The sequence below is a fragment of the Panthera onca genome, chromosome B1 (genome assembly GCF_046562875.1).
Source record: "Panthera onca isolate mPanOnc1 chromosome B1, mPanOnc1 haplotype 2, whole genome shotgun sequence".
Lineage (NCBI taxonomy): Eukaryota > Metazoa > Chordata > Mammalia > Carnivora > Felidae > Panthera > Panthera onca.
The window spans coordinates 74,105,758-74,124,171 of record NC_138342.1 but is presented as its reverse complement, the minus strand read 5'-3'; the positions used below and the strand labels follow the sequence as shown (position 1 = coordinate 74,124,171).

Here is an 18,414-nt window from a genome sequence, read left to right as displayed (position 1 = left end):
TGATAGTAACTGTTACCAAGGCAACTCTGTGACTCCACCCAGATAAAAACAAGTCTTTAATCTTGAGGATGAGTTTCTATGTCTCTGAGCATAGATTCAGGATGCTTACAATTGAGCAAGTTTGTGTGTGTGTGTGTGTGTGTGTGTGTGTACATATATACACGTATATATATATATTTCACATATATATGTGAAAAATAAAAGAGAAGCATCAAACACATCTAAACTTTTTTATCAGTTTATAGATATACATTTATAGTTATGCCTTTTTAGTCTCAGTTTATACAAATAATTATACAAAGCAATTGCTCTCTGTGTAAATATCAAGTATTTCCAACAGACTGAAGACTTTAATAAGGCCACTCTTGTAGCCATCTATTTGTTTACCTTATTTCTTTCTTAATCTTGCTGCTCATTTTTGCTTAAGTCTTTCAGTAAATGCTTGTGACCTCAATCTTATCCTGTGGAAATACTGGTAATGACAAAGTACATATTTCAGATTAAGGTAAAATAGAAACAGAATGACAGTTCATGGAGAAAAATCTCCTTCTGTACTCAAATAATGCCCTTTGTTTTGTGTTTCTTAATCTTGTCTTGCTTAATCAATTGTAACCACCTTGAATATAATTTATACATTTAGGAATAATTAATACAGAATCAGAGATAATTTAAAAGTAGAGATCTATAAAGAATTAAATGAATTACAATAAATTCTCCTCACTTTCAAAAATAGATTTGCACTCATTTTTAATTTTCACTTTATTTTGACTGGAGCAGTACCCCTTTCATCTAAGGAATTAACAACATCACCACATTTGAGTGAGAAAGACCTTTAGTATCTTCAAGACTGAAGGTACCACATGACTACCAAAATCATAAATTTGTCATCTACTAGTGACTAGGCACTTTAATTACACTCAAACGTGCAGTAAGAATTCCTCAAGCAAATTCTTCTTTCATATTATTTTGAGATCCTGTAGGTGCTAGCATCTCATTCTTTCCAGAATCTCTAACATCTAGCATTGTGTTGGTCATAGAGCAGATATGTGCTGATGAATTGCATAAGGATATATACAAGGGACAGAATTAGCACTGTTGGAGGAGATGTAAAAAGATAAAGAGAACCTTTGGAGGGTTCATCTTCAAAGCAAAAAGTAATATCTCCTCATTTCCTGCTTAATTGCCCTTTGATTTCCACATCAAAGGGCACATGCAGCACTATACTATTTCTGTGTGTCTTGAATCTAACACCTACTCCTAGGATATACTATTAATTTAATAATACTTTTATTAACTACAAATCTAACTACAAACATGCAGCACTATACTATTTCCATGTGTCTTGAATCTAACACCTACTCCTAGGATACACTATTAATTTAATAATACTTTTAGAAAAACTTGGGGAGACAGGCAGAGAGGAGACTATATGTAATAATTTTAGAAATGTATCCCAATATTAGAAACCAGGAAAATATGGAAAATTGTGGGTCATTGAATCAAAGAAACAGTATTTTAAACTACTTTGTTAACTATGACTTGGTAGCAAATTATTATAATCACTGACTTATATTGGGCACGTAATATGTACCGGGCATTGGGTTATGGCCTTTATATGTATTATCTCATTTAATTTTCACAATAACATAGAATGTAGGCATTTTGAGAAATTAAGCATGTTACCTTTGTTCAAAGACTTACTAATTAGAATTCAGAAATATCCAACTCCAAATCTCATACTTTTTAACCATCATACTCGCTACATTAGCTCTCAAATTTATTTGCAACCCAAATATTAAAAGGCAAGTCATAAACTTAGAGGCACCATTGTATCTACTTACTAAGCTTTATCTTCAAACGGTGGTTTTATTTAGTTTATAGATTAAGAAGCATAGCATATTTTTATATTATGTAACAAGAACTTATTTATATATATATATGCACGGGCATGGTTACAGATATGTCTATCTCTTATGCTGTTTCACAATGGCGGAAAATAACAAAAAATGAAACTCTATACATAGATATTAGGCCTGTGGTATCTGAAGAGAAAGAAATGCCCTACAACAGAGGAAGGAAGTATGTGAAGTATTCCAGTAAACAAAGGCCCTTCAGTCACAGACTTAGGAAAATAACAACCAAAACACACTTAAAATTTCTCATGAAAAGTACATAAAAAGACCACTTTGTTTAAACAAACTATGTTCCATAACTACGTAAAATGTTCTGTCAAATACTGCAAATTTTTTTCTGAGATCTCTCCTGCCTGTTTTAGATTAATAGGACATGGCATACTTTTTAATTTGCTTTAATTTCTTAGATGGCAGATAGCAAACATGTTAGAACAGTGGTCTCTGGGTTGGTGTTGATGTTAGAGTTTTGCTTTCCCACTTCCCAACTATGCCATCTTGGGCAAGTCACTTTGCCTCTCTCTCAACTCTTTCCGAAGAAGAACAATAGGAATACTCACCTCAAACAAAAAGCTATTAACTGTTTAGAAATATGTCTTGTACATAGTGAGCACCCAATGCATGTTGGATTTTATTGTACTCTGGAAATGGAGCGTGGGATTATCAAAGTTATGTTTCTAAAATTCTCCTAAGTGACAGATTTGGAAACAATTATGGGTCTGTTTAAGAGAGATTGGCATGTGTTTTTAGGATAAGACCATTCCACTTCAGCTTCTGATGAAAGGGCATATCTGAGTTCTTACCTTTCAATGTCAGCCTTCTTGCCTCCATCCTGAGATACAGAAGCTTTGATGGGACAAGGTAGAGTTTTCATTGTCTGCAAAAAATTTCCTAAATCTTTATCTGCTTTTTTAAAAGTTTATTTATTTTGAGAGAGAGCACACAAGCAGGGTAGGGACAGAGAGAGGGAGAGAGAGAATCTCAAGCAGGTTCCGTCTGCATTGTCAGTGCAGAATCCCACATGGGGCTCAATCCCACAAACCATGAGATCATGACCTGAGCTGAGATCAGGAGTCAGACACTTAACCGACTGAGCCACTAGGTGCCCCTACTGCAAAAAGTTTCCTAAAGGAAGTAGACACCCCCCTTCCGTGTAGCCCCAGAGTCTGATCCAGCCCACTATATATATAGTGTGTGTGTGATTATATATATGTATGTAATTATATATATGTAGATATATATAGATATCTATATATAGATATATAAGTTTATTTATTTTGAGAGAGGGATAGCACACAAGTGGGGTAGGGAGAGAGGGTGAGGGAGAGAGAGAGAGAGAGAGAGAGAGAGAGATTGAGGGGGAGAGAGAGAGAGAGAGAAAATCCCAAGCAAGCTCTGCATTGTCAGAGCAGAGCCTGATGTGGGGCTCGATCCCATGAACCACAAAATCACAACCTGAGCCAAAATCAAGAGTTGGACATTTAACTGACTGAGCCACCTATGCACCCTTAGATATATTTTTAAGTCCAGGGAATTCTGTGTGTAGTATATTTTTACTATATGGGTGTGTAGTTTCTGGGAATAAAATATTCAAAGTCAGGAACCAGAGTCAAAGTCGTAAGTTAGGTCAACACGTCACCAAGTCGATTTGTGTGTCACTTGCATAAAAGCCCCAATTGCTACTAACTTGACTTTCGTTCTTTATTTACCAGCTATTCAACAAGTGCCTACTATGGGCCAAGTCCTTGACTTGATCTGTCTTTTCTTATATTGTTGTCTTCTGCTGCCCCACTCTTCAAACCATAAACATACGAAGTAAAAAAAATGAAAATCTGTCTTCTCATCAAAACCATGTTTTAAACAAGCCATATTTTTTTATTGAAAATGTATATTTCATCCTAATGAAACTAGTGTTTATGGTGTACTATTCAGAAATTTCTGTTTGTATCTGGACAAATATATTCATGTACATAATTTTGGGGGGATTTTCTTATATTAATGTATTGTACCCCATTTTGCTTTTTACCTGATTCCTTGATATTGTCTTAGTTGAGTCTTGACCTAGTTGAGTATTAACCTAGTTGAGCATTATGGGACTCCAGAGCCTTCTAACCTGGGCTGCCTGGTATGAAGCATGGTGGCTTATCACAGGATTTCCTATGTAAATCTAAAAAGACATATTTGAAAATCAGGTCTTCTGCTGAAGTGGTAAGGTAGAGTTATGATACCTATTTTATTTTTGCAAAGAGCTAAGTGTCTTGCAGATCACATAATTTTAATTATATAGGATTTGTGTGTACATGTATTAATAAGCTATAAATCCCTTTAAGTTATAGAAGCATAGCCATGATAATTAGTTATCTAAATTTGGTAAGCATCTGTGGTGCTCTAATGTTCCTTCAGTGCAAAGTGGAGTTTTACTTAGAAATGTAAGGAACCATTTAAATCCTATTTAATAGAAGTCTGTCAGTGGCTGAAATATATACCAATATACAGGCAAACCTGCAACCTACCTGTTCAGTCACAGCTCAGCATCCTCAGACTTCATTTTTTTTCTCTCATTTCTATAATCCAGATGTGTTGGGTAATTGGAAAATAGGAGTTCTATTGCTTAGGGGGGCAGCCCATGCGGAGGGCTCAGTCCAGGCGGAGAGTGGAATTAGAACAAGCTACTTTGTAGTGCAAAGACTGTGATGGCCCAAGTGTTGGAGGTGTAGCCATCAAAGACTCCTTCGTCCCTCCATCCAGTTGATCATGGGGGCCTAGAAATTTCACTTTCCAAATATTTTTTGATTCCATTTTTCCTCCCAAGCTTATCAACATTCATGTAGTTCAGACCTCCTCATCTCTCCCCTAGTCTCTACCTAGAGGTCTCTGAAAATGCAATTGTGCATAATCCCAGCTACAACACTTCCATAATTACTTACCACACACACACACAATAAAGTCCAGACGTCTTTTTAAGGCATCCAGATACTCTATGACCTAGCTTTGTTTTCTTCACACTAATTTTCTAGCAATTGACTTCTAATGACAATGCAGACCTAGTCATGACTGCATTATAAATAAATTTGAAGCTGAAGATCCCAAAAGATGATGCAATGAAATTTTTACATTGGTACTGCAGGAAGCCTTATAGTATAATGGGTGAAAGCTTGCTCTTTACCGTTTCACATCCCATTTGCCAACTATGAGACATTGGGTAAGATGCTTTAATCTTTTCCTTTTTTTTTTTTAAGTTTTATTTATTTATTTTGAGAGAGACAGAGAGAGTGCGGGGTGAGGGAGGGGCAAAGAGAAGGAGACTGACAGCACCGAGCCCTAGTAGGGGCTCAAACTCACAAAACTGAAGTAACTCACAAGACCCAAGATGAAATCCAGAGTCAGACTCTCAACCAGCTGAGCCACCCAGGCACCACAAGATGCTTTAATTTTTACGTGCCTCAATTTCTTTAATAAAGCTTTGAGCACAGTACATGTGTTAAGTGTTGAATAAGTGTTTAGCATAACAATGACAGATTTAGTGGTAGTGGTTATTATAATGAGAAGATTATTGATTCGTGCTTAAAATAGTTTGCTGGGTGTAGATCTATGGCTATAAAACGAAGGTTAATGACAGAATGACCTGGAAAGAATTCGCTTAGGGATAATCAAAGGTAGTGATGGCAGAATAAATAAGGACACCAAAGTGTGAACCCACAATAGCAGAAAGAATGAAGCCACTGGTCTTGCCGAACTAGTGTTGGGGAAAGACAGATCAAAAAGGCTATCATGTCTTTTTGACCTCTTTTGCCAAAATGGAAATGAGAAATTTGGGACTTAAAAATTAGGGCAATTGTAACATCTGGTTTCCAGATAATTCTTATCCCTAAAAACAATTCTATAAGAAACCCAGAGGATAAGAGGCAACTATGGATAGCATTGCATTTCAAATCGTCTTCTACTTACTAAAATTATAGCTTGTTTCCAATATGAAAATAAAATTTGCAAATTAAAAGAAAATGAGTTCCAAATTTGTGACAGGTAACATGAGGATAAAAACCTTTTAAGAGATGAATTCCATCTCTTTAGAGATCAAGTACATGACTTACCAACGTCCAATCATGCCTTCAGCTAGTATATTTAAAATCATAATTCCAAAATGTTAATGATGCCAATTAACAGTACAGTATCTCTGGATACTACTGAAAATAATTTGTGCAATTTTATAGTTAGTAAAACTGAGAAGCAAGAAATGTTAATATTCTACCTGAATGTATATGGAAATCCAATATCAATGAAATTATTATCTGTTGGGACTAGAAATAAATGAGAACTCTTATAGCTTTCCATTTTCTATTTTCCTCAATGGTGCAATCCCATTGAAGATAGTTCTGCATAGTAAGGTGTGTATATTCTTTCTCTGAGGTTAAAAGAGTGAACATACTGATTTCAGCATAACTATTAAATTAGTTTATAGTTAGGTAGCAATTATATTACTAGCTTTGGCCCTGTTACCATTTTCCATTTGATTTTATACAGTGGGGTTTTTAAAAGTTGAACGCCTTTTGGTATCCATAAACTTTACTGAAAGATGTTTTTATTTGTTAGAATCCACTTATTTTTATAATCATAATTTCACTCTTACAGATTTCTTATAGGATTACTACAAATGATTTATAAAGTACTAAATTTCATTGTACATATAAATAAGCTTTTACTCATGGGAAAAAATATTGATCTGCAGTTACTGAAAAGGCTAATCAAAAATGTTATAGCTTTAAATGTTATAGAATTTATATTTTGAAAGTTAGATGTTGGGAAAAATCATGATCTGTGGGTATATTAGAAGCTACCAATAATTCTATCAATTATATAACTATCCAATACCACATTCCCTTAGTGAATAATATTAAATTTAGTAGTGAAAATATATCAATGTTCTAATCCTGCATAATTCAGCTAATTTAGAAGTGATATCTAAACCCATTTTAAATTTCATGATATTTTTCGTCCAACCTTCACTTATTTACTGAATGAACTTATTGAATGCCTACAATGTATAAGGCATTGTATTTAGCCTAGCATTTACACTGTTATGTAGGTTAATCTTTGAAATATTAATGAAGATACTGACAAATAAAACGTCTGAGGAAAGACAAAGGGTTAATTAATTTTAAAAAATGACATTTGAGCACTAGTTTTTTGTTTTTTGTTTTTTTGGTTTTTTTTTTTTTTTTTGCATGGCATAAAGTTACCACCTTTACTAAAAAAAAAAATTTAATGTTTATTTATTATTGAGAGATAGACACAGAGCATGAGCAGGGGAGGGGTAGAAAGAGGGGAAACACAGAATCTGAAGTAGGCTCCAGGCTGTGAGCTGTCAACACACAGCCTTGACGCGGGGCTCAAACTCACAAACTCCAAGATCATGACCCAAGCCGAAGTCGGTTGCTTAACCAACTGAGCCACCCAGGCACCCCAAGTTACCACCTTTATTAAGAGTAGATGTTTCAGATTTAGGATGTAATACTGAAAAATCAAGCTCACTGAATAGTTGCTACGCTGATGACCTTGTTACATGAACACAAAGTGATGTTGTGTACTGGCTACATGCTTCAGCTTCCATAATGGTTAATTCCTTCCATCCTCATTAGTGATTTTTCTGAGCTTTGGGATTTCCTATATTGTCTAGAGTATAAAAGCCTATTTATCTAAATGAAAAACAAAGACTAAGATATAACAAATGTGAATGAAATATAAATGGCTTTATCAATTTATTGTAGCAGAAAATGGATGTTTGAGAAATTAAAGCTGACGCTAGATTATATAAGTGCTTTTTAGATAGAAAATATCCCATGTCAAGTTCTATGTACTTTGGGGTTGAGAAAGAAATAGAATTTATTTTTATGCACTGTCATCTGTTTTCTAGAAGAGCTCTCTGATGAAGGAGCACCATGTAAATATAGTAGATATGTAATTATAGGCTTTCTTGACCTAGTTCCTAAATAATAGATGTCATTTTAGGAACGAGTCTAATACTTTCCTTTTGTTCCAGACTATATTCAGACACATATCCACTCTGAATCCCAGAGTGGGACCATACTGTTCACATACCCCGTTTAGTCCTCATGCATATAACTCCTACCAAGTGGACCATAGGATAGTGACTGGCTGTGCCTACCCAGGTTCATGGTGTTTATTATTATGGTTTCATGGGGAAAGGCAACACTTACAGATAAAGTGGCATGGAGAAGAATAATCCACCAGACAACTGACCCATTGATTTACCATCTCTTCCCTTCAAATGGTTTTCTTCTGAAATTGCAGCTGGCACAGGTCAAAGTCAAGTTTAAAAAGCTGTGGTTCTCCACAAACCACTATCTTCCTTGGCATAAAAGAGCTTAAGATCTTAACCATTTCCTTCCTAATGGTAGTAGTTTGTATTTTCATGTTCTGTTAATAGTATTAAATATAATTATACTAAAATATCAGCAAATATGTAAAATAGGGTTAAAAGGGTAAATTAAATGGGATATCTGTGTTAACTATAAATAATGAAAATGATGATAGTATGCATGTATAAAAATAACCTATTGTAGAGAAAGGGGCCGCATTATAAATAAAAACACTTAGAAAACAACACTTTTGGGGTGGCTCAGTTGGTTAAGCATCCAACTCTTGATTTTGGCTCGGGTCATGATCTTGTGGTCCTGAGACTCATCCCTACGTGGGGTTCCACTCTATGTGTGGAGCCTGCTCAAGATTTCTTTCTCTCCCTTCGCCCTTCTCCCCAAGTCATGCATATTCTCTCTAAAATAAAAAACAAGCAAACAACAACAAATACACTTTTTAAAAGAGTACAATTCAGTCGTAAGTCAGGAAACATTAATAGATGTGTCTGTAATTCGGATTGTTTCCTCTGTGTGCATGTAAGCTTTGTCTTTTTTTTTCTCATAAATAAGAATGCCAAAGTAGATAGCATGCTTTTTTTCTATACATGTTTCTAAATGGATTCCTCAAAAGATGGGTGATTGATTAGATTCTCTTACCCTGTGAGAATATATAAAAAGTCCCAGTTAAATCAGCTGGGGCCCTTATTTATTTCCTGGGGCCCTAAATAGAGGGAGCCATTCCCGATGTATGTTGTTCCAAAATTCACAAAACTAATGTGGAAGTTAGGCAAAGAAGCTGATGTAGCCCAGTGAAGCGTTTGCCTGCTTGTTTGTGATTATACAAGCACAATTAATGTGTAACATAAGTTTAAAACTTCTGTAATAAGGGCTTTTTTTTTTCCACATACTGCATCATAAAAAAGACTAGATGTCAAACAAATTCAATGATGGAAAGGATATGAGTGAGAACATTAGACTAGGCAATTGAGCATCGCTGTTTTTCACCACAAATCTGTTTCATGCTTTGCTCACTTAACGCTGAATCCACTTGAACTCTGATGGCTAGATTACATTCTTTGGGATAAATTTTTGTGCTCCCATATAGTGCACAGAATAGCATTGATCATCGGTTATTTTCTTGTCTTTGAAGACCTCTCTTTCATAACCATCTTAGAATGTTTTAATCATCCTTAAAGTACAGCCAAAGACCACCATCCCTGGTAGGGTTCACATGGACAAAATGTAAAAGGGATTTTAAGTGAAGGTCATTTTAGTCCTCAGATAATGTTAATCACATTGAAAACAAATCTGTCACTGAACAGAACTCCAAATACTAGAGCCATTTGCCAAATGTGATCTGTTAAAATAGGAGTTCTGGCAGTTAAAATGTGTGTTCTGTCACACATGAGAGCATTTGGGTCTCTGAAGATTCATATGAATGCTTAGCTGTTATTGAAACATCTCTTCATAGATGACTTACTAAATGTCTGTTTTTGCATCAGATGATGGTTTACAAGTTAATCTCTTGCTCTCAGTTACACACACACATGCATACACCCATACCCTTTCTTCCCAAATAGCTTATAAAGTGGGAGAAAAAGACTTTGATTTCTGACTGTGTGATTTGATAATATTACACAGGCTCTCTGCTCATCATCTGCTGGTCACACAGGCAAAGTTTATGGTATCAATGATACTGAAAACAATGCACATATTAGGAAATTAGCAGTCTTCCGAAATAAGTTTTATTGTAGTTTTAAAATTACCCAATGTTTTTATCTTATGCTTTATAATATTTAATAATAGAACTGACAAATTCAATTTTTAACTGAACTGTTCAGAGTAACTATCCATAGCAACCCCCTAGCACCCAAATTTCAAATCTTCTTTTCCTGCTGTAAATAGTTTGCCTAGAATAGGTAACATGGTCAGCTCCAAAAAAATCCATATCAGGATTCATTGCATTCAAACAGAGATTGTTTTAAAGGTGATTTCATGCCAAAGCTGTCAGTGAGTCAAGCACACCTTAAAAAGTGACCTAGAACAGTGAATTCCAACCTCTCAAAACACATATCTATTGTTTTTAAAGATATCCTTGTTCTTTCCTGATACATTGCATTATGCACATATTCCTTATAGTCACAGAATGTTTATATTTCATTTCAGCATCTCTGAAATAAACATCTATATTTTAATCTTTCTCATTCCATCAAAAATGTCTCATGTAGAGATACTTCTGCAAGTTACATACTGTGCTTACAACACTAGGGGTGAAAAGAGGTAATAAACAAAACTCCCAGTGTAAATGTGTGGGAGGTGTTTGAAACTATAGACTGAAACGGTTCCAACAAGAAATACATTTGTCCAGTCCAGATTGCCTTAGCTTCCAGATAAAAAAATATTTTGGGGGGCATTGTATACCTGATTTTATTAAATGGCTGGTTCTCTTTTTATATACACAGAATTTATATTTCTGCCTATCTTTGTAACTGGTGCCTAAAAGCTATTATTGAATAAATGGCTAGCAATAAGGACCAATATCTATACAAACTCACCCTTTATTTGGGTGTAATTCACTATTTTCAGGTGCTAATCGCCTCTAAGAATGACAGCTGCAATTAGTTAAATAAACCGTATGTTTACTATTAGAGCATTAGGCTGTTTATAAGCCCAAATAACTAATAAAATTGCTATCTCCTATTATTACTGTTTACATTATCAGATGCTGAATTTTATGGCCTTTTCCAATTACTCCACTTAATTTTTTGCTGCTCATCCATTTGCTGAACATCAAAATAAAACCAGTCAAAGAGAGAAGGGTTTTTAAAAGCCTAGACAACTGTACTTAAAATGAAAATAAATGCCTTATTTGTAAACACTTATTTTTATATTGTATATTATCTAGGCCTTTTAAAATGTATTATTCTTATAAGTCTAGGATTCCTATAACATTTATTTAGACTGGATGATTTTTTTAAAATTGCTTTTAAATTGCTTTTGAAATTATTGAAGAATATAACTCTGCATTCCACATTTATGTCCAAACATTTAATTTTAGCAATTTCGCAGGCTCCCTAGAAAACCATCATTTACTCCTTTACAATGTAAGGAATATATGACAAAGGTCATCTTTCAACTTTCTCTAAACACTTCTTTTCTATCCCCTTTTGTTAGGAATTCTAAAAGACTAAATTTTGTCTTAAGTTTCACAAAGCAATTTAGGAGAATATTTAAGCTGGAATTCTTTTAAAGCTGTTATTTTCAGGACACATTAATATTGCATGTTTTGGGGTTATATGTGTAATGAAGATCCCAAATTATTGGTTAAATAAGATTTCTCATTTGTTAAATATATTTACTAATTTAAAGTTATGAAAGATATCTAAGTGTTTATACTTTTCCCATGCTAATAATCATAAAGAGTCTTACCCAGTGGTCATATAGGCTATACCTTGTGGAAGTTTTTTTTATTTGTTTGTTTCTTGTTTGTTTGGGGTTTTTTGTATACAAAGAATTCACATATTTGCCTTCCTTAGTGGAGCTGATGAAACAAAAATATAACAACGAATATATTCTGAGTTATATTTGCATTTTATGATAATTATGTTTAGAACAAACCTTTAAAATCTTCCAATAATTTACTTTACATTTGTATATTTCTAAAAGATATACTTTTTACTGTCAAAATATGTGACTTTTTAGTTCTACTCAATGTTTTTAAATGTGGGTCTACAAACAGTGCATTTAAAAAAAAATTTATCAAACAATAGAGGACAGTTGCCTGAGCCCCAATTGGAGACGGAAGTGGATGGCTGAACTTTATCACTTTAAACCCCCCACTGTTATACAACATGGCCACACAAGTGAGCACACGAACCCATCTGAGCCTCAGTGCTATAAATGTTTTAATAGTTTTCTTGAAATCTGCAAATGGAACAGTCCACAGATGATGCCTCCTCCTTTGAATGTCATTATTATGTCCTTTACAAGTTAATTAATAAAAAAAAAAAACTTAGATGTTTCATTAGCATTTGATGAAACCTTATTATGCCTTGATATTTTGATTCTGTGGGTGAATAAAAATCCTTGGAGAAATGAAAATCTTGGAACATGTGCAAGAATATCCACGAGGTATCAAATACAGTTGTTAAAAGGTTTGCAAACATTTACTATTACTTTTAAAACGTGTTACATGTGATTTAATAGAAAGTATCATATAGTTTAACTTGTTTAGAGATTAAAAAGTAAATGTTTACTTCTTTGTTTAAAATGGTAATTCTAGTGATGAGAAAAGCAATTTGCCCATTATAGCTTAGTTAAAAATAATCTTTATCAGTTACAGAATGTAGAATTACTTCATTAACTAAGGTAATATTTCAAGTAGCTAACCCTAAAAAAAACAAAAAATTTCCATGCTCTGTTCCGTTTCCACATAAACTTATTTGTTTCATCTGTGGTGGGGGAGGGGTGGAATCTAGCCATGGCCATAAACTCTACTATCATCACTTTCCTCTCCAATGCATCCTACTAGATCCATAGGGAAGTAGGAGAGATAGAAGATGGTTCATGATAGTTCATCAATATCACAAGAGAGAAAAAGATACTGGTAGCACATGTTGTGCTGACAGCAGCATATGCATGCCAGTGAGAGCATACCAGTATTGTCAAATCAGTTGCAATTTTTCATGGTTGAGAATCAAATGAAATGCTTAAATGTATTGAGTCGTTGGACTTAGTGACTAATTACAGCTAGATTTATGGCTGTGCTAAAATAAAGCTACTTAGAAAACAGACTAAATTCCCTGAGATACCCAGCCTGACTGATGACTCACCTTAAATATGGAAAGCATCATTTATCCTCACTTCTTTGTTTGTCTGTTTGACGGCTTGCCAGTATCCATTAAGTAGCTGTGAGGAAAGGGAAAAGTGCTGTGTGGGTGCATGACAAGACACTGGGATTGATTTGTGGCTTTTGATAATTCCTGGATGCTTTTATCTGCTTTAGTATAGAAACAGATCTGCAACTGCTGATAATCGCTGGCTGTTACTATCCCAGGCGTCACTTACTTAACCCAAGTAACTTCAAATCTGACAGCCTGAGGATAGACATGATTCCCCTCCATTGCAGAATTCCATCTGCAGGGCCTGAGCCTCCCCTCTGGCTCCCCACTGATGTACTGGAATCTCCAAGGGTATCTCACCTGTGCTTGAGAACAAGTCTGCTCACTTTTATCTGCTTTGCTTTGCTTGCTGAAATCTGCTGCCCCCAAGTTACTAAGGGAGGAATCCTTCCACAGCCACCCTGGCCAGTGACCTTGCTTCCTGTGCCCTCAATCAAAACAGTGCCTTCAGCATTTGCTGTGGTTCTCTCTCTCTTCCTCCTTAAGCTCCCTAGAACCAAGCTGGCGAACAGACTAACAGACTACTATTTACACTTTTGCACCTCTATACCAGCACTTTTATCCTCCTGAGACTACCTCCCTTTTATCATTTTTTTTTTGAACAAAGCATCATAAAATAGATACTTTGAGCACATAATGAAAATAGGAGCCTATTAGGCATTTGGATTCAGACAATCCAGTTTATGGAAACTTCATACAGGAAGGTCACATTTAAATTGAGATGGAAAGAATGAGAAGGGGCTGACTATGTGATGAGAGAGAGAAAGAGCATATGAAATTTTGGGGTGGGGTGATGGAAAGGCGAGACAGAAGGCAGGACATGTGAAGGCCTTGAGAAGGGGAGAATCTGGTCGTTTTAATGGCATGAAAGGGGCCAGACTAGCTACAAGCTTTGAGAGAGAAAGGGACAGAGGCTATAGATAAAAACGACCACAGGTTGTATAAGTTATAGTAAAAAGGATTTATGTATAGACTGGTGGGAAGGCATTTAAAATTTCTACAAAGGGGATTAATATTGCCCAATTTATGTCATTTATGATATAAAACCAAAAATGTATGAAAAACAAGTTTTTTTAAAAAAAGGAACAACAAAACCGTGGTGATATTTTTGGATACAAAATGCTTATATACCCATTTTCACAATGTAAAAATCTTTTAATATAAATGTGAACATGTATGAGCTTAGGAATATGAAGGTTTATTGGGGAATATTGTTAAAGGTGGGATTTATTACATGAATAAAATTTATTAGGAGGAAACTTCTCAATATCTATTGAGTTACTGCATGCACATTTTTTGTCTTCTTAGAAAGCTGTGAGAAATTATTAAGTAATGTCCATAAAATGCTTTTCATTTCTTTGAAGAAAGCAACATTATAAATAGGAAAATTGCAACTGGTAAGTCCTGACAGTTTCCAAAGTCCTCATTCAGAAGCAAAGGGGAATTTGCTTATTGAAATTGCTCATATTCAGCTAAGTTCTAAAAAGCATTTGTTTTCATAAATTTCTTCAAAACATAAGGAATCTTGAGTTTAAGTTATTAAAAAAATCTGACTGTATTATATTTTGAAAAAAAAAAACTATACTTATAACCGTATCATATAAAATGCTTTATATCATAGTGAAAAGGACTACCATTCTCTTTGTGCCTTTATAAGCATATCTGTCTGTGGCATCACAACTATCCATTTATTGAAGGTTCTCAGATCTTGACCACATGCCATAATAGTAATGTTTTAGCTACTGTTGTTCATTTTACATAAGCCTCTTAAGAAATAGACCCAAATTGGCAAAAAAAACAGTAGATTATCAGTACAAAATTTCATTGTTGTGTACTTTTTTTTTCAAAAAGAAAATGTATGTTTGGGGCATCTGGGTGGCTCAGTCAGTCAAGCATCTGACTTCAACTCAGGTCATGATCTCATGGTTTGTGGGTTCGAGCCCCACATCAGGCTGTATGCTGACAGCTCGGACCCTGGAGCCTGCTTCAGATTCTGTGTCTCCCTCTCTCTCCCTCTCTTTATCTGCCCCTCCTCCACTCTCTCTCTCCATGTCTCTGTCTCAAAAATAAACATTTAAATTTTTTTTTAAATGTATGTTTTTCATACTTTCATCACAAATACAAATTTCTTTGGCTTTAAGCAATAAAGCCCAATGCTTTTCTCTTAGAATATCTCCCTCCTCCTTTGTAAGTTTTATACTTATTCACAAAGGACTATTCCAATATCGGATGCTATTGTCTGTGGTTCTTCCTGGAGCAAGTGTTAATTAATCTCTGTGGGTGTGTATGTAGACTAGAGATGGGGGAGAGGGGAGGAGGGGCAGCTGTCAAGGGAGTTGACCTCATCTTTATAGGAGAGCAGACTGATGTTCTATATAAAAAGCTTTTGGAAAAGGAAATGGAGCAGCCACTTCCCAGGGGCTCCCCCAGTAGTCAGAATCCTTCATTGCTTTAGATACTCTGGCTTTTGTTCTTCTGAGACCACTTGATTGGATGGGTTGCCATTGTTCTTGTTCATAATTTGGCATATTTTTACCTGTGCTCTTCAGAAAAGATGCTTGGGATAGGATAGATGCATGCTTTCTCTGAAAACACCAAAGTACATAATACATTCCAAATGGAAAGGGAAATGAAAGAGAAAATATATTTAAAAAATAATTTATAGAAACACCCCGTGGGATGTATGTTTTTAAAAATCCATCTAAGGGGCGCCTGGGTGGCGCAGTCGGTTAAGCGTCCGACTTCAGCCAGGTCACGATCTCGCGGTCCGTGAGTTCGAGCCCCGCGTCAGGCTCTGGGCTGATGGCTCGGAGCCTGGAGCCTGTTTCCGATTCTGTGTCTCCCTCTCTCTCTGCCCCTCCCCCGTTCATGCTCTGTCTCTCTCTGTCCCAAAAATAAAATAAAAAACGTTGAAAAAATTAAAAAAAAAAAAAAATCCATCTAATGTTCTTGCTGAGTTCCTACTAAGTGTATTATATTGAGGAGAACTTAGATATCTAGAAAATAGTTCATACCTTTTTATATATTTACTTTTCAGTGCAAAAGTTTCCAAAGAATTCCACTTATTGAATTCGGGTGACAAATTATACTTGGGGAGATTATAAATAAAACATTTTCTGAGGTTTTAGGTAATCTAAAATTATATAGAATATCAAAACTAAAAGAGGAAAAAATAATTCAACAATGCTTCGGGTGAATATAGAAAATGGTTTTTCTATACTGTATTATAGTTTTAACAGTAAAAAATGTCTTTCAGAAAAAAGTAGCATGAATACAAGTCAAAGATTTTATTCAACTAATTAATATGAGCCAGGAAGCCGGTAAGATTGGTTCAAAGGAGAAATTGAGGAATAAAGATTTACAGAAACAGTAAATTTAAATTTCCTCATGAGCATAAGTGCTATGAAATTTTTAAACAGTAAAGACATCCCATAGGCTCCAAAACACCTCCAAAAAGGCATTCTAGTCTATGGTATGTATGTGTACTTACACATTTGTTTGTGTATTTGTATATTAACTAAAGTGATGCTTAGAGACTGTTATTAATTGATTTTATAGCAGATGGTGTGGTCGAGAAAGAAAGAAGGGAGAATGAAACATTATTATAATAATTACTTACCTTGTATTCAGTTTGTTTTCTTTTTCTAAATTCTTTAATAGAAGTCAGAAGGTAGCAGTTTCTGGGAAATGTGGCAAGACTTAAAAGTCATCTTCAGGAGAAACTAGAGATTTTTGAGTGGACGTTAAATGGGGAAAGTGTTTCTTCTTCAGTGTCTCTTGTACTTGCGTTTGATTCATAGAAAGGTCCTCACCTGTTAAATTTTAAAGGTACTGCTGAAAGGGATACAGACTATTAATGAATCCCACTAAAATTTTGATGGTTTAGAAGATACAAATATTTTCTCATTTGCCTGGAATTCCAGTCATTAATGTAAACACTGGTAGACAGATTAAACACAAGTAGCATGCTGGTATGCATGTATCCCTAAAGGTACACCCACACATATCCAGGTGTTCTTTGAAAGGCAATGTGGCCTGGTACTGGAGAGCATGGCTTCCAGAGCTCACATACTTGGTTCCATTTCCTATAAGTGGATTGAATTGGGGCAAATTAGTTATGTTTGTAGAGTGGACCTCATCTTAGTACCTACATCCTAAGATTATGGGAAATAGCCCGATGAATAACAAGTAGTAAATCGTCAAAAAAGCATTAGCTACCATTATTACCTGGCCTATAGTTTCATTCTATAATCAAGGTACTTTAACTTTAAGCATTATTTATACTCATTTATTTTTTGTAATTTTGAAAAACCACTTTTTTTTCCCATTGTTAAATACTTTATAATTAATGCATTCTTTTTTATCCAGAATGGACCATCTGTAATGGTTTTGGGAGACTTCTGCAAGGAAATTGGGGCTAAGGACTAGAGGCCACTTCACTGCCTTGGATGATATAGTCACTGGGATCAAGGTTTTTGTAGAAGTGTAATCTCTCAGAAAAGCTGATTACATTTTAATTTTCCCCAGAGAAAAAATCTTTTCTCAGAGAAAGAAAATTTAATAGCCAATGAATATAAATTTTGCAATAGCAGGTAAAAGACAGAGTCACTTTTAATCCTAACAAAATCACCCTAAGAGCTTATTTTTAAAATTCAGATTCTTATTGGTTAGCCCCCCAAAATTCTGATTTAGTAGTTAACCATCAAAGCTTAGAAATCTGCATTTATAATGAGTACCTCAGGTGATGGGCATGCATATTGGCTTTAATGTACCATAAGTGCTTATACATAAAAGGAAAATAAATTAAAAAATTTAAATTTGGCATAAATATTTAATATCAAAAATATATATTTGTACGTATTATACAACAAATCATATTATGGGGTATTAGTATCTATTTTTATTTGGATCTGAATCCTAATTTCTGCTATAAATCACTAAGGGATTGCTATTTTACACAATTTAATTCAGTTTATTTTTTAATAACTCTTGGTTTTCTGTTTTCTCCACTGGTGTCTTTATATATATTTATTCATTTTTAATTTTTTTCTTGGCATTATTTGCTAGGCAAAGAACTATAGAAGATAAAGATGAATATGATTTTATCCCTGCTCTTAGGAACTTAAAACCTCCTAGAGGACATCACCTACACCAATAATCTTATGACCGTTTATGCTGAACTAGATCCATGGGGAAAGCATTTAGCATGGCACATAGCAAAGGGAGATT

At 34.8% G+C, this 18,414-nt stretch overlaps 1 protein-coding gene and 1 long non-coding RNA gene across 12 annotated transcripts in view; one reads left to right on the top strand and one right to left on the bottom strand.

Annotated features, from left to right (window-relative positions):
- Window positions 1–18,414, bottom strand: part of LOC132692308 (uncharacterized) — a 270,163-nt gene that overhangs the window by 3,797 nt on the left and 247,952 nt on the right. For 3 of the 5 annotated variants that reach the window (XR_014137607.1, XR_013555204.1, XR_009616283.2), the window contains 4 exons: window positions 16,805–16,997; window positions 13,117–13,192; window positions 3,937–4,077; window positions 2,714–2,787 (listed from right to left, as the gene is read on the bottom strand). This is a non-coding gene — a long non-coding RNA (uncharacterized LOC132692308). Of the gene's footprint in view, window positions 1–387; window positions 473–2,713; window positions 2,788–3,936; window positions 4,078–11,713; window positions 11,826–13,116; window positions 13,193–16,804; window positions 16,998–18,414 lie in introns of all 5 variants that reach the window. The other 2 variants (XR_014137608.1, XR_014137606.1) reach the window with 2 other exon arrangements.
- SNCA (synuclein alpha) overlaps window positions 1–18,414 on the top strand; it is a 161,906-nt gene that overhangs the window by 86,441 nt on the left and 57,051 nt on the right. The window lies entirely within an intron of this gene.